This window comes from Phalacrocorax aristotelis, chromosome Z, assembly GCF_949628215.1.
Source record: "Phalacrocorax aristotelis chromosome Z, bGulAri2.1, whole genome shotgun sequence".
Lineage (NCBI taxonomy): Eukaryota > Metazoa > Chordata > Aves > Suliformes > Phalacrocoracidae > Phalacrocorax > Phalacrocorax aristotelis.
In genome coordinates, this window is record NC_134311.1 from 39,864,666 (window position 1) to 39,881,787 (window position 17,122).

Here is a 17,122-nt window from a genome sequence, read left to right on the forward strand (position 1 = left end):
ATTTTGAAAAAAAAACAGAACAGATGTAGGTGTTGCCATGCCTTTTGGAAAGATTATGCTGTAAGAAACAAGAATTAAATAAAAAACAAAAATAAAAAAAAATTATGTTATGACATTTCTCAGCCTCTTGAATTTGCTTTAAAAGATCAGACTCTGGGCCAAGGGATTTTATCAGGCCAGATTTCTTGAAGCTTTGAAAGATATGTAATTTTTCATTGCTACTTAAATTGAACTCAATTTCTATTTTTTTTCTTTATAACAGGGAGCTTCCATTTGCATTTTTGTTGTTTGTATTATACTGATGCATCAAGTTCTTCAACAAACTGTATTTTTTCATTTGTTTTCAGTTGTTTAGATACTGGACCACCAAGAGTCCAGTCATTGTCCTTACATTATATGTATATTTTCCTTATCATTCTCATTTACCAAATAACAATGTAATTTGACATTGAAACTTTTCCACTTTGTAGGAGTAATAAAGTACTGGAGGGCGTAGATTCATTTTTAGGTAAATGGCCTGTTTTACTTAAGCTGTGACACCATTCCATATTTTTTTGTCTTCTGAACACTTACCAATCTTAAACCAACAGAATTCCTGTGTCTACGTCCAGATTTGATCAAACACCAGATTACTTTGTTTTGTCAGTTATGGCAGGAATAACATAGACTAATAAGGCCAAATTCTTTGCTGGCATAAGTCTGCTAGCTTACTGGAGTTATTCCAGAAATAACTTGTCTCACAGCTATTTAAAGGAAAAATAATGAGGTATTACTACTATCAAATCCTTTAACCTTGCAGCTATAACTTAAGCATGTATTATAATCTGGTGGATAATGTGGGATACAATACTTGATAACATCAGACTCTGGAAAAGAAAGCTAGAGAATTATTAATGGACATTTTTTTCTTTGTCTATGCCTTTTCAAGGGTTGACATGTAATGTAAAATCCCAGCCCTTCAAGTGTGTTTTCTTAAAGGCTAGGTGATTTTCTTTTTAAAAACACCTACACAATTTCTCCTGTATATGTTAAATGATTGTTGCTTTAGAGCCATCATGACCTATCGCTGATTACAGCCTACAGTTCTAATCTTTGCTTTCCAAGATGGGAGATGACCTTCAATCTCTGTAGTTGCAGCCATGTCTTGGCAGGTGTGCAATATTTATATTCTTCCTAGAGATGAAGAATAAAAAAGTTAACAATGGAAAGCACTACACAACAATGCACCCAATATCTTACTTTTCAAGAAACCATGGAAAACAGTCGATTTGTGAGTAATTTGATTCTGTTCACCAAGCTCTTGCTGTGATGGTTACTTTCATGTGGAATACCTCACAGTGCATAGTGCAGGATATCAGCTCTTCTGACCTGGAGGCATAAAAGTAACAGGAGTAAAACAGCTTTAATGAATGGATTCCTGCAGAAATGGGCCTACCATCTAAGAAGAGTGAAAAAAATTGTTAGTGCTTAATGAGCTCTGAAAACATTTTGAGTTTTTTTGCTTCAGTGTTTTCTTTTTCTTTTCATTTTTTATAAGTAGAAACATCTTGTAGTGGCTGTCCCTCTAATGAGTATTTCTAGGAAAACTGTACTTTTTCTTCTTTGAGAAAGGTGAGGCAGGGGGAAGCAGAGTAGAAAGAAAATGGACGGTTTTCATAGGGAAACAGGTTTCTTTCAAAAAAGAATGTTTTGATTCTAGTTTGAACACAGTTAATTGAAGAGGTGAATTAGCTACAGAGTTTGGCCATCAAGGCATACTAGTAGGAACACTAAAGGTTTGGAGGATCCAGCGATGGTTGAGGGAGTATGTACTGTGGCCAAAAGTAATGGATGTTGTACATCTGGGTAAAGGGTGCTTACCTTTGTCTGGAAAACAGAAAGCCTCATCCAGTGCTTAATGAAGTCAGAGGAAATCTTCCAGCTGGCTCTAACGAGAATTGCACTGGGTCCCTAGGCTTCAGTAAAATGACTGTAGATGTGAACTATAATCGAGACAATCTTTCCAAAAGCAATTTTGAGCACTTTCCTTGCTAAAATCATAAAGAAACCAAGAAAAAAGAATAAAGAATAGCATAGCTCAAACCCTAAAGTAGCTTATAGATTTTCTGGTTTGTTTTTTTTCCTGTAGAATATAGTACAAGAAAAGATGCCTAATACACCTGTATTTTGAAATGAAGAGCTATACAAATTGTCCTGTTTTCCCATCAAGTTGACACAAGATATGAGAACTTAGGACATGTGTTAGGCTCTTGTCATGGAAAAAAAAGTTATTCATACAGTAGGGAAGGCAAATTACTGTTCTAGATATTTTTTCTACAGTAATAATCCAGACACTTCCCATCATCCTTTTAAAGTGTCCTTACATTCCGGTTTACCAGAAGAGGTCTTCTCAAGTTCCATTCCTCTTTTGGTTCAGGACAGCTTTGTGTTTAACGTTCCTACCTGAAAAGAAAGAAAAGAAAGTGCAATTAAATAAATAAAATCAAAACAAAATGAGGTTTTGAAAATTGAAATTGCTTTTGTGTTAAACAAGGTATAAAACATGAAAGGGCCCAATCTCATTTTTGATTAGTAAGGAGCTGCTGCTGCATGGTGTGTAAGAAAACAATCAGAACCCCAAATCACAATCTACTTATAACAACTTTTAAGATACATTAGAGAGATTTATTCATAGCTTTTAAAAATTTTTCTTGTTTTCAGCAAGGGCCTTAAGGGACTATGATGGTTGTCTGTTCTGTGTCTACCTAGGTAAATCTTGTGACATAATTATTCCATGCGACTATAACCGTACTTCCATAAAGGCAAACAGCCTTTTAATTTATTTCTGGCAGGACATAATCATATTTGTAACCTCAGTATTTCAGAAACAGTGCCCTGAGAGAGTAAACAAAATTCATTTAAGGGACATTGCAAGGTAAACCTTTTTATGGCCCTTTTTGGAATACTTCGGTTTTAATCCTTCTGCAGTCACGCAGAATTTGGATATTACCTCTATCCACGCCAACCTGTTGCTTGTCACCATCTTCTGAGATGATAAGAGTAGTACGCATATCTAACTCCCTGTGCATGCTGTCTTCTGCAACATCTTTGCTAATCCATGTCTACAATCTGATTTTGAAAGCCACGCCTTACAAGTCACATGTTCAAATATAGCACATGCAGAGACACATACCCTACAGTCTTCTGAAAGCAATGGCTTTCAATTTAGATAATAAATTCCCTGACACACTTTCCTGTTCTTTAGGAGTTATGGCTGCCTACTGTTCCTTTTCTAAATCAGCGGCCTCCCCCCCTGACCCCCCCCCTTATTTTTTATTGTATCCCGTAAATTTATCTCTTACTCTCTCTTGCTGGCAATCTGAGTCTTTGCTGGCAATCTGAGCCTTTGCTGACACAAGCAAAGATGCTTTTCTTCTCATATCTGGTTCTTCATGTCTTCTTTTGTGAGTTCCTCCTGAGTCTTTACGTTTTCTTGATTCTTAAGGCACAGCCGTTATTGCTTGATCATTTTCCTCTGTTTGTGAACAAGATTTGTCTCCTTCATACCAAACTTCTGTTCCCAAACAGAAGTTGAAGAAAATATGTACCAGCTAGTTTTCTTCAGATGTCTTTGTACAAAGAGAAAAACACCAGGACTTAATGTTTTTGAGACATAAAGACATAGTAATATTGAATGCTATAAGCACAGAGATGTCTGGAAGTACAGGACTTTCCAAAAAAACAGCAAAATGAAAAAATTATAAGGGGGGATCCCCAAGTCACTTAAATACATTCTCTCTTAATTTGTCGTATATTGAGATTTAAAGGTTTTATATTTAAGCCTTGGAGGAGAAATATGTTTACTGCTTTTAATTCAAATTGTAATGTCAAATTACAAGTTAAATGAGACATGAAAAAACCCCTCATCCTCACTAATACTGCTTTTTTTATTTCCAAGTCAGGGTTATACATCTTAAAGATTTGGGGTACAGTGGTCCAGAGTTCACCCCTTTTAATCTACTAGCATTCACTATTTTATTAACAGCAATTTTTAACTTAAAAATGATTCTTGATATCACAAAGGATGATTTGACATCCTCATTTTGTATTGAATTTGTTCCTGCCATTTGTTTTTTATGTCCTTCGTATAGTTAGTTATCTGCCTGCTTGAGGTGCCAAGATAAGTGAATAACATCATTTAGAGACGTGCACTTAGTTTGACATAGCGAAGGCCAGGTAACACTACCCCCATAAATATTCTTAGCAAGAAGTTATTGTACTTTGCATTGCCATTCTAGGTAAATAGACAAGGAAAATTTTTTTCTAAAGAACCCAGCTGGTTAGTTTTAACTAGCTATTAGGTCAGGAAAGAGGGAAAGGAGTGGTAATGCAGGTTGCTTGCTACATTCTTTTAAAGAACATCTAAGCTCTAATTCATGCTCAAGACTCTCAAAATCTGCCTTTTGGTACCAATTACAGATCCTCAAATTGCAAAGCGTATGCTTTCTCTCCTAAGTAGAGTAATGCTGTTATCTCATATTCTTTCAGTTTTGTGATGACCAGGTACATAATAAATACATATAACAATTGTTTTTATGAGATGTCTGGATGTTTGAGCTCTGCTGGTAAATCATAGCTCCAACCCAGACTTGTTTTTAGCAGTGAGAACTATAAATGGGTACCTGTGTTTTTACAAATTCTCGTAAGGTTATCAAGCCTCATACAATATTTGATGTGTTCTTAAAGCTTTTATTCCTGTGTGCAGCAATCTGCAAGAAAAGAACACAGAATTTCCATATCTTTTTGAGTGAAAGTTTCTGTTCCTCATTACTTTGGGGGGAAGACTAAAATAATTACCAAGTACAAAATGAAGGATTAAAATTAGTCTGTGTTGATAAGTGTTCACAATTATTGCTGACCAAGGGGGAGTATATTTACTTTATGTTCTCTATGGCATGACTTAATTTTATTAAAAATTTCGAATACATCTTGAGAAATAAGAAACCATTCTTTTTTACTTTATCGTCTTTTGATGCTTTGTATTGAGAGTTCAGAATACAAGCAAATGGAAACATAATGGAAACATATCCTTCCTTAATCTCATGATTTTCATATCATCATTGTATAGTCAGGACACAATATTGTGTAATGATAAAGGGTAATACTCTTTAAGGAGAAAATAAAATGCAAGAAAAAACTCCCCCTCAAACCCAAAATCCCACAAAATCAAAAAAAACCCCAGTCAAACTTACTCCTAAACTGTAAATTGTTCCTTAAAAAGTCAGACATTTTCAATTTGATTAAATTCACCCCATTGTACATAGGGTACTGGCTGAGGTAGCACCAGAGCCAGTAGCAATGGTCATTGAAGACTCAGAGAAGGTGGAAAAAGTTCATTAAAACCAAATAAAAGGCATCTATGTTTAGAAGTGACGGGGGGAAATGAGCCAGAGAATTATAACTCTACTCTTTATGAATGAGGAGCAAATAAATGATCTGTTTATTATAACCCTGCATTAGAAGTTCATGAATAACAGTAAGCATGGATTTGTCAAAAATAAATCATGATGAAACACGCTGCTAGCCTTCCTAGAGACTGTAACAAGCTTTCTGGAAAGAAGGGATGATTGGATTGCAGTGGGGGTTTTGATGTTATCTGTGACTTTCTGGAAAAGAAAATTGAGAAAATTAATTTTATGAGAATTCTGGAAGAGGGTCACCACTGTGGAACTCTTTGTGAGGACCTGAGTCACTTCTTGGTGACTCTCAAAGTAAGCATGAATCCTGTGTCTTCCTAGGAGGTGTGCTACCTCCAGGCGTATCATACTCCTCTCCACCTCTCTCTCTTTATTTCTCTATATTGAAACATGAAACAACAAGTCATTCCCTAAACCTTTTGATCTGAAACTTTTACCCACAGAGTGGGAGGATAACCCTATCTCTTTGTGACTGAAGGTACTCCTCATCTCACTTAGCCCTTGCCTTTCCATCTCCCCCACCTTCTGAGACGTAGGTATGTCTGAAGGTTTCGATTATGACTGTCTGGGTGAGGGAAAAAGTCTGGGTAAAACCTAAATTTTTAAAAGTTTAAATTTTTTTAAAGTTATCACACTAAAAATAAAGACTATTTCTAGTCTGAATTATTTCTTTCATCCAGTTGATTGTTTTGACCCTCAGCGTTTATGGCAGCATGATGGTAGGATCAGGTATGTAGGAAAGGGCTGGGAGGGCAGAATTATTTGTTACCATCATCAGAAGTCTTTGTGGAACTATACTGCCAAGTTTTGAGAAGGAGGTGGGTCAAAAGTTTAGGGAAATCAGAGAAGGGGAGGTTCATTCCATTAACAATTTTTGTTAGGAGATTTTTTGGATCTGCATTTTTTTTTTAAAGTAAACAGTTTGCATTGTAAGTTTGATTCTGAAAGTGTGTCAATAGCCAAATATTTTCAGTGGTAGTACTGAACCTTCATGAACCTTTGTTCATAAGCATTTTCAGAATCTAAAGACTTATTCTATCTATTATGTCTTGATTGCAGGTAATTTGAGGAAGGAAGAAGAAAAAGGAAAAAGCTGAAACAACTACAATGAATGTGATTTGTACTGAACCAACATTATTTATTTCCCTTGCATTTCCAAAATTTTTGCAGTTCCATACACACTTGAATGTGATATACTACAGTAAATGCCCACGGCTATCTTTTGCGCAACACAAACTTGAGAACAAGTTCATTGATGCCTGATGAGCAAAGTGATTTACCACATTATTCATCAAAAAAGGAACCTTCAGTCAGAGAAACACCATTGCAGGGGTTAAATTAGTGGGGGAAAAGTACATACTTACTGTAGTTTCATTTACTGTAAAGATAATTCTGAGCAACTAAGTGTGAGTGAGAGTAAGAGTCAGCCTTGAAGAAAGAGTGAGGTTTTTCAGAATAGAGTTTATAAAATTTCTCTCTTCTGTGTTAACATTGAGTACATGCTTTCCCTAGATGATAAGAAACTGGCTGAGATCTCTACTCTTACAGAAAAACTACATTTTTATGCTGAACATCCTATATGCCAAAATGTAAATGCAATGTGCTATGTCACTTCTTTTTTCCTCCTCTCACTCTCACCCATAGGCCAAAACTGTGCAGAGACCTTGCCTGAGTGCACGAGAAATTAAGGGAAAATTGCAATAAAATAAAGAAAATGTAATATAAAATCTCAGCTGTCCTGGTTCTACTGTCTGTGAGTAATTCCAACTTTTTATCCAAGAAGACTTTAAAAATGCTCAGAATATGAGCATCATTGTACTGTTCAATAAAAGGAGGTGCAAAGTTACATTCTTCAGGACTAAATATATACTTCTGAAGAACGAGTAGTGAGAAAAAAGAGTTTAAAAAAAGCTATTAAGTGGTTTAGAATATACAGTCTGAAACATTTACTCATAATCACATTTTTTAAAAGTCTTCACCTAGATTGTTACAGCTTGTGGAAGAAAATGCTCCAAACAATGACCTTTTAAAGCTTATATATAATGTGGGTATGAGAAAAAAATCTAACAACCCTTTTCTCTCTCCTAACCACTCATTTATGCCTGCAGTACTAGCCAGAAAGTGAAGTGTTAGTGCTGTGATGCGGTATTTTTTGCTTTGGGATGTTCTCAGAAGAACAGAGATAGACTTTGGAGCTTAGTTTGCCAGAATCATGCTCTGGAGAGAACAAAAAATGGAGTGTGATATCTGAGGATCATTATATTTCTTGTAGGCACTGTTAGAGTCTTAGCACCATTCATTGGTGTGAGTGATACCATGTCTCATTTTGTTTAACACAGCATCTGTGTTGCAAGTAGTGCAGCTAGCTATTGCTAATGGTAGTAGCAGTAGCATCCAGGCATGATAGTTATTCTGTAATATACACTTGCCTGAGGTTAATCACATGCTGAAATTCACTGTTCCTGTGACTCTGAACACAGCTCCTTTTTTCAGTGTTCACCTGAGGTATATCAGTACCAAGCCCATGGGCTATTTTTTGTGAGTGTAAAATTACCATGTACCCCTTGGGTCATGGAGATGCTCTGTTTTAAATGTTCGCAAACAGATCAAGCTCTGCCACAGAGGAGGTAGGGACTTTGATCTTATTTAAAAGTTATCTGGGAATTTAGTCTTCTTGGTATTCAGGAATGTTCCACCAGTTTTCCATCCAAATGCACATATAGCTCACCATTATGCACTTGATTTAGTGTCAGCTATGTCTTTAACCTCAAACATTTTATTTATTTATACATTAATTTTCTCCTTTTTCTCCCTGTGAAGTATTTCTAAAGTGAAATCAAATACCCTCTCAACCTGCCTTTTGCTAAACAAACCCAGATCTTCTAGTGCTCACCATGATTATCTGGTAACTCCCTGTTTGTCCTTGTGTATTTGTATCATTCTTTGACATAACACACTGTTCCACAGGAAGTGCTATCCAGCCCTTATGTGATTGCTCTTAACACTTCCTATCCCCAAAGGAAATATTTTGCTGAAGCATCAATTAATAGAACTGCATGAATCCTAGCCACAGTTTAGATTGTTTTTTATTTGGTAGTTGCAGCCCTTGTGTAGCTCTGCTTCCTTATTTACAGCTTAAATTGTAGAGTAGGTACCTCAGAGCAAAATAAGCTTCTGTCAGTTTTTGTGTCTGCTGTTTACAAAGGAATCATAGCCTAATTACAACTGTATTGGTCCACGAGCCTCAGTTCTGTATTATTCAGTATGAGGCAATAACGCAGAGGCTTTGATGTAGAGCTCTTAACATGAGACAATGCAAATGACATTTACTAGCAATTTTTTTCCCCATTAATGAACAGTACTTCAGGGAGTGTAAAGGCAAGAGGCATATAATTTCTGAACTATTTAAATTGCTAATTAGATCTGTACAGGAGGTGTATTCCTAATGCAGACAATTACAACAGCTCCTAAGTGTTTGCCTTACAGTTGCTAATTACTGCAGAAGCCAATTAATTGCTGTTGACTTTTTGTATTCTTTTGCATATCGCCAGTTAATATTTACATTTATAATGAAGACAAAATTGGCAAACACTGTGTCATTTTGTAATGAACAATTCCAGTGTCTAAACAATGAGCACATTATCTCATTTGCGCCTGAAGAGTACAGCTGATTAGCATATGTTCTGTGCATGCTAGAACAATATTGCTCTTTCTTCTAAAGAGTGAAAACGTCTTTTAGGTGCAGTAAGTACAGGTGCAGTGCCTCTAAGGTGCTTAGAAGTGCTTGCCTTCATAAACTATTTAACAGCAAAAACAAACACATGTGCCCATGTATACCTGAGTAAATGGCTGTAAAAGCCCCAGCCCCTAAATTCAATGTATGCGTCAAAGGACTGTAGACTGTTGCTTTCAAAGTAGGCAGACCCACTTGAGAATAAGCGACATTTTTGCAAGTCCCGTTTTAGAAAGCAGTAGGGTGAAATAGTCCCCAATGGCAGGTCATGCAAAACCACATGCAGGGCTGAAATCTCACTCCACCTGCTGTAATTCTGGAGACAGTTTTACAGATAAGATCAGTGGGTCCAGGTTTCACATGGGTTTCTTTGTTATTCACTGCCTCAGGCTCTATGGAAGATATTACCTACTGCAATGGAAAATAAATTTTGTCTGAATGTCCTCTTTTTACAACAGTCTTATGCAATTTGATATAAATTATACGTCTGCTCTAGGGTTCCCTAAGAAAAGTATAAAAACTTAATCCATTTATACAAAATGGTACACATATAGAAGCTAATTGTGGCTGTATTTTAATTATATAGGGCTTATGAACTGCCCTGAAATCTGCCCATTAAACGACCAAGAAGAATACAGTACTTACAATGGTCCTGTCCTATGCAGAAATGATTAGACCTGTCTTTGGATTACTTAACTTCACTGGTTATCATGTTCAAATGAATAGAGGCAGAGCCAAGGATACAGAAATTTTATGTCCATGATTTCCTAGCCACATGAAAGTAAGAGGGCCACAGGGGTAGTGAATAAGAGCCTGCTGCCAGTTGTCCTCCCCAGTTTGCCTGTAAGCATAGTGTTTATTAATAGGAATAGAACAGACACTGTAAAGGAAGTGATTAAGACCCTCTTGCCTTCTCTTCTGTGTGCTCTGGATCAGACCGCTAGAAAATAAGCAAAGCTTATTAATGCAATTTCCTGGGTAGCAAGAAAACGATTTCTTCCCCTGCTATGTACCAGCATCCATGCAGAAGGCAGAGAATGCAGAACAGCTGTGGAAACATTACCTTTACCCACTGTGTTAAAATATCCCTTATGGGATTAGCATATGGAGAGGATGACTGTTGTAGGTGAAAAGTATTAGCTGATGAAGTCTGTATCAGTATAATTAGAGGATTCCATGAGTCTCTTGGCATAATTCATTAGCTAAAGTTTTTTCAGTAAATCCCAGACTGAATTTTTATTTTTCCTCTATCCAAAATGGACTCCACTAATGACTCTGCCCTTTATGTTCAAGGCATATGGAAATCTGCCTCGATTTATTTTCACCAAATCAAATAAACTGAAATTAATCACGGCAAATTTGATAGTTATAATTCTACAATGGTCTGTGAAATATTCTTTGAGTAGCAATTACATCAGAGATAATGATAATACATTATTTTAAATGTCTATCATCATTATTATTAATTTTGTGTCTATTGTCAAGGCACTAATGATAATGAGCTCTTTGGAGATTTAGGTGGATGGTACATTATTTCCCTAGGTGTTCCCAGTGTAATGCAGAATTCAGTAACGATTAGTAATAGACCCTTGAAAGAATATAAACATGGGATGAATTTTTGTTTTGTTTCTTTTCTATGAAAGAAGTACAAATAAAGAGTATTTAGTTATTTTTATTTTAGATTAATGAAATAATAGAGAGCAACCAGCAAGATTCCATGAGGCTTCTTTCTGCAAGAGATGGTGCCTGCTCTGACATCCAAATGGCTGATGCCTCTGCTTACATAGATCTTAAAATCATATCCTGAAAACAAAGATAAGGCAAGTTTACATCAATATTCTTTTATTAATGTGCAATATTTTACTCATAAGGGGAGAATTTGTGACATTCATGTGGACAGGAACAACAAAGCTCACTATACTTACTACAGCTAAAGAATTGCAAGGAAATCAAAATAATAGGCTGCTTAATTTTGTTTCCCCCAAAAAGAAAGCCATCTGTAAAGAAAAAACTTCTGATGGCTTGAATTTTGTATCTTTTCCCACATTAATGTTTGGTTTTTGTTTTGCCTTTTTTTTTAAGGACAGTTTTGGAATATTTGGGCATGGGACATACTCAATTCCTTCTTTTCATTGATCTTACATGTTTCCCAAGTGGGAACACTATTTTTATCTCTTCGTATTTGGTCAGCTTTCCGGCATTGCTTTGACTGCTTTCCCTGTGTTGTTGATGTTGCTTTTATTTTTTTTGTAATTAGAATGAATCCATGTAAGAGCTAATATATAGAGGCTGGAAAGTTCAGCCTTAAACTGTGGCTTACAAGTATGTGAGGTTTTATCTTATGCATCTGTGATTATTTAAAAAAGTTTGGAGTTTGGCTGGGTATTCTTGGTGTGACAGCGTAGCCACAAGTAGCTCATGAGCGTCTGAGACGTCTAAATCAGGGTGTACCAAGTAAAATAGAGTCTATACTGATTCTGAATGTGCCCTTGCAATCACTACTGAAATGTCAGTAGTGAAATACAGTGTCCATTGAAAGTATCTACATTTGGAGGAAGATGCTGAACATTTAGAGAGCTTCCTGAGACAAATAATTAGAATGGTTAGGTGCTTTTTATGGTACAAGATAGAATGTCAATCTATTTAGCTTTACAAATAGAAGGTTAAAGAATGATTTGTTCTTTGTTTCTGAGTACATAAGAACTGCCAGTTTCAATGTTGCAAGGAATGATAATTTACAGCTTAGGGTGTAGGGCCCGGGATTAACATAGCTGAGTTTTAGTTTTGCCATGAACAACTTCTCAGGCCTCAGGCAAATTAAGCAAGCTGTGTATTACCTTTTTTTTTGCATGATTTATGTAAAGTTCAAAGAGCTAAAGAGTAGTACTGGTCTCAAGGAAAGAACTTTAAAATATTCTATTGATTCTCTTAGGCCCTCTAATGAATCCTAGAAAGCAAGTTATTAGATTATTTCAGGGGTTGACTATCCCTCAGTCCTGGTGTTCCTATGGAAATAATGAAGGGTATGCTTACCCTCATATGCCACACTTTCTCTCTTTTCAGCTGAGCACTTACAAAGCACCAGGTAATATTGTTCTCCATAGCACTTGGCCATTTATGAAGCAGTGGCAGTGTGGAAGAGATTACTGCCTCACATCAAGACTTTATAGGGTTTTCAGATATCCCATCAAATGTAGGTTCTACATTAGATTTATTTTTTTAACTCACATAAAAGCCTTTGAATAAAATATTATTCCTGAGTGCTATACACTGTTGGAATTAAAACAAGAAATCCAGAATGATACTTAATAATTTCTCTCTATTTAATGCTTTCCAATTCTGATTTTTCAAAGTTTAGGAAAGAGGATAACATTTTTCTGCAACTAAGAAAACTGAGACCACTGATCCTCTTGTTTACTATCTTCTTCATAAACCTACTTTGTATTTTTCATTCTTACAATGAATAGTGTTTTGGAAATATTAATCCTTCCACTGTCTTCCTTTTTGTCCAGCACAACGGGATGTGACTGTGACAACACCAGATTAAAGCCTTGTGTTTTGCCAAAATTAGAATTAACTGTGATTGTTATTGCTTAGTGCAACAGATTAATTTATTATAATGCTTATTTTTAACAAGTACTCACCTTCACAATTGTTCCATTTTTAGTTTGTGAAATATCAGAGCATTGTATATTGGGCTAGACTTTCTCATCTGACTCTTCTTTGTATGTTTAATTACATGCGTTTAAAATGCCAAAACTGTCAGAAATCATAAGTCTGGAGCCATGTTAACTTATGCCTTTTGCAGAGCTGTGTGGAAAAGTGGATTTCTTCCTCCAAGAAGACCACACATGCATCTTTCCTGGGTCAACTTATTGATGCAAACAGACTGTGACAAATCAACTTCCCCTGTAATTACAGAGACTGGATGTGCAAATACTATTTTTGTTTGTGTTTTGTTTCTTTGTTTGTTCTTCCTCCATCCCCAGCTATGAAAAAAAGCAGGAATTCTTCACTTTTATATTGTGTTCAGTTTTTGGTCTGCCCTGAACTGAATATGGATCTGGATCTGGGCTGCTGTTCTGGTCTTAATAACAAGGATTTTGCTTCAAAAAAGAGTCAAAAAAAGCAGAAAACTCATGCCAAAGTAGAACTGTTTACCTGTTGGGTGAGACAGTTTAGCTCTTTCCGGCTGTTTGACAATCCTGGAGTAGCATTGGGGAAGAAACTGCTGAATGGTGCAGGGAAAGCACTGTACCCGTAGGATGCACGCTGGAATAACAGCACCAACCTTTTATCATCCCCTTCTTTGACCTTCCTCCTCTCTGATACTGTCAGTAGAAAACAAATGCCCTAATGTGGGAATAAACAAGGGTTATTTGGTTAATACTCAGCAATCTAGTCAACAGCTAGGGCAGTCAGTTGGCTCCTACCTTAAATTATGTTCCTTATGGGTTGCTAGCTTGGAGTTATGGCCGTGTAATAAAGTTTTACATTTTTCTAAGTGCTTTTGGCCTCATCCCCAGTCTAGTAATCCCCCTGACATTTCATCTGTGATTCATTCTCACAGAAAACGTTGATTTGTTTGGTGTTAATGACAGTTGAAAGTGGCATGAAAAAAAAAAACCAGCCCAAACCCCTAAAAATCATTCAAATAGACTGAACAGGAGAGGATTAGAAGTGACCAGCTGGCTGAAATTTAATTAGCAGGGTTTGGTCAATGTAAGTAAACTTGCCAAGATTTAGTCTTCTGTTAGGTCATCTGTTTCCTCCTAACTAAACATATCTTGGATATTTATAGACATAAATGAATTATTATTCCTTACCATCTCCAAAACTTGTCATTTATGATATTTAAATGTCAGTCATGAGTGAAAATAAGGAAAATTCTAATGTAATCTCCTGACATCAGACAGAAAAATGTGAAGGGAAAACATTATCTGTTTTGCTTTTCCAGAGGAAAATAAAGTTTAACAACCTTCCTTCCTATTTTACATTTAAAAAAAAAAACCAAATCCAAAACCCTTCACAGAGACATATTCCACACTGTTAAATGTTAATGAGGTATTATGCATTGCTAAACTCAGCTGTATAAAAATATGTTGTGTCAGTACAGAAAAATCTGTACTGGGGGAAGTTTCTTGCTTTACTTCGGCTGAAGCAAAATGTACCTAAGCACTACTTACTTACAGAATAAAGCTTCTAGTCTTGTTCTGTTTCCAGTCTGCAGGTTAAATAGGCTAGGCAAACAGTAGTTTTTACTGTACTTATTCTAGTGGAACATTGGACCATTTGAATCATTTGGGTTTTGTCCACATCTAGCTTCTACTCTTTTATGAACAGAGACCCAATAAAGCAAGCAAGAATTTTGTATTGAATTTAATGGTTGCCAAATTAATTTCGTATACTGAATCATACTGGTTATGCTGTATTAAATTACACTGGTTATTCTTTACATTGGCTATATTGAAGACTATTAGAAATTACTAATCAGTTCATTGAGCGTTTGGTCTTCCCTATTGTTTTAAATGAAGATATAATTGGTTACAATTGATTGGTTACAATTAAGTTGGGGGCAGGATGTTCCTTCTGTTGTAGTGCTTATTAGAATATGGAACTACAGTAAATATGCCAACCTACAAATCTTTCATAACAATTAGTCATGATTTTCTTTATCATTCCTCCTTATCTACTCTAAAGTTGACTGATTTCTTTCTTTAGAGGACCCACATGAGAGTCTTTGGTGTATGCCCTAATATCTGAATGCATTTTGCTTTCTTGCTGTGGTGCTGATTTTAAAATTGCACTCCACTTCTCTACAGGAGACAAACAGGAACACTACTGAAAACACTTCCCTTCCTCTAGTACTTGATATTGCCTAGAATCAGAACACCATCTACTGATAAAATATATATTATGAAAAGCAAAGCTTTAATATATGAAGGTATGTAAACAATAGTGCAGATTTCTGTCTTAGATGCCTTGCATGCAAGTTAAGGTTACATTAGCCTCAGTTAAAGAACAGTTTCAAGGTACTTAAAGAATTCTCAGAGAAATAATCCTGGACATTAATCCTCAAAAATACTGCAGTTACAAGCTGAACGTGGAGTTGTGTCTAGGTCCTGGTCATTTGTATCATATGTTCAATGAGTTTTACAAAATGTATAAAAGTCTACACTGACATATGCAAGAGGAAGGGACAGATGAAAGTGGAATATTAGGTCAAATATTCATCCTGCCAGTGTTGCTACATCTCCCTTTTACAACGAACAGAACTTGCTTAAGTTTAGGATAGCGAATGACCATACAAACCAACAGAGGTCAAATGGGAAAAATCCTGAATCAGATATTCTGGTCAATAAGGTATTGCCTATAAGGTACTCCTCTACCTATCTTGGACCAGCTTCTCTTTCTTCTTTTGATTTATTCTCAGCATCATATCTGTGCACAATGTTTCTGCATCAACAGACAGAACAGTGGCCCAGACTGCACCTCTATTGATTACTGCCCTCCTAGCCTCAGGAGAACCACTTGTCACCTTGTACAGACTATGATGTTTACTGTTGCCAGGAGAACCACTTGTCACCTTGTACAGACTATGATGTTTACTGTTGCAGGGGAAAAAATCTTAGCTGTTGCAAAACAGTTTCCATTGATTTAAGGCTATAGCATTCTAGCAGCTCACTGTTAAATGAACTGTGGGGCTTTTCCCTTTGAATTTTGAGGATGTGCTCCCAAATTATTGGTGTACAGTAAAGACCCCTTTTCTTAACCTTTTCCCATTTTGCCAGCTTTGCCAGTGACATTACCAGAGAACAAGACTTGTCCTGCTGCTGGAACAGCACTGCCATTTCTGCCCAATGAAGGCTATGGTTCTTCCTTAAATGGTTAGAGTTTTGGATGCTGCTAGCAAGAAAAGTGGTGTTGCTGTGCCGTTAAGTCCACCACTGCTGAGTCCTATTGTTTACTATGAAGACTGAAATGTTTTACAGAGGGAAGAAGTAAAAAATCCCCTATATCCACCCTGAAAAATCACCATTAAAATAAATACACCCCTTCTTGCTTTAAAAGTACAGTTTTGTAGTGGCAAACAAACAATTCTTCTCCCTTTTCATGGCTCTCTAACAAAAAGAAACACTACGTGTTTGAGTAGATAACAAGAGGTACTGTTAAGATACAGAAAATTGAAAACCTAGACTGCAATAAAATTGCAGACACAGGGGAATTACTAATAGCTTCTCCATGTTTTAGTAGAACACTTCCTTTTTATTCACCCAGCAAACAGTGTTCACAAACAACAGCGAAGAACAAAAGCTGTGATTTATATATATGGACAGGTATACACGCACCCCTGACCTCCTGCCGCCTTCCTCACCCTCAGCACCAGAAGCAATTTATGGAGACCAGTCTAAATAAACATTAAAGAGTCAAGGCCACAAACTGACAGCAAGGAAAATCAATGGCTCCAGAAACCAGCTAGTAGGATCAATAAAAGAGATTAGGCATCACAAGCTAGTGTGGGGCACTTACAGGAAAATGTGGCTTACACTTCATCTGACAGGGCTCTCTCAGCATCAGGATAAAAACTGTCATAGAAACAGAAGCACACTGAGTAGCCAGTGGAAGACGCTCCTTAGCTGCAGACACTACATGCTAACCTGTGAATGCAAGGGATTTATACTGAGGCCACAGGGAATTTCCAATTGCTTTTCCAGAGTCTTCTCACATACCTGTGCCTTTGCCCATAGGAATTGTTTTGGATATAGAGTTGAAGAACTATCTGTTTTTTCTTTGTTTGTTTTGATTTCCTGGATTGCTTTTCAAAACCTTTCCTTACAACCCCTCACGGAGTTACACCTTCCTCTGTGACCTGCACAGCCTACTCTGGGGTAGGAAGCTTCAGTTGAAATCAGTTCAATGCCTTCAGTTTCTA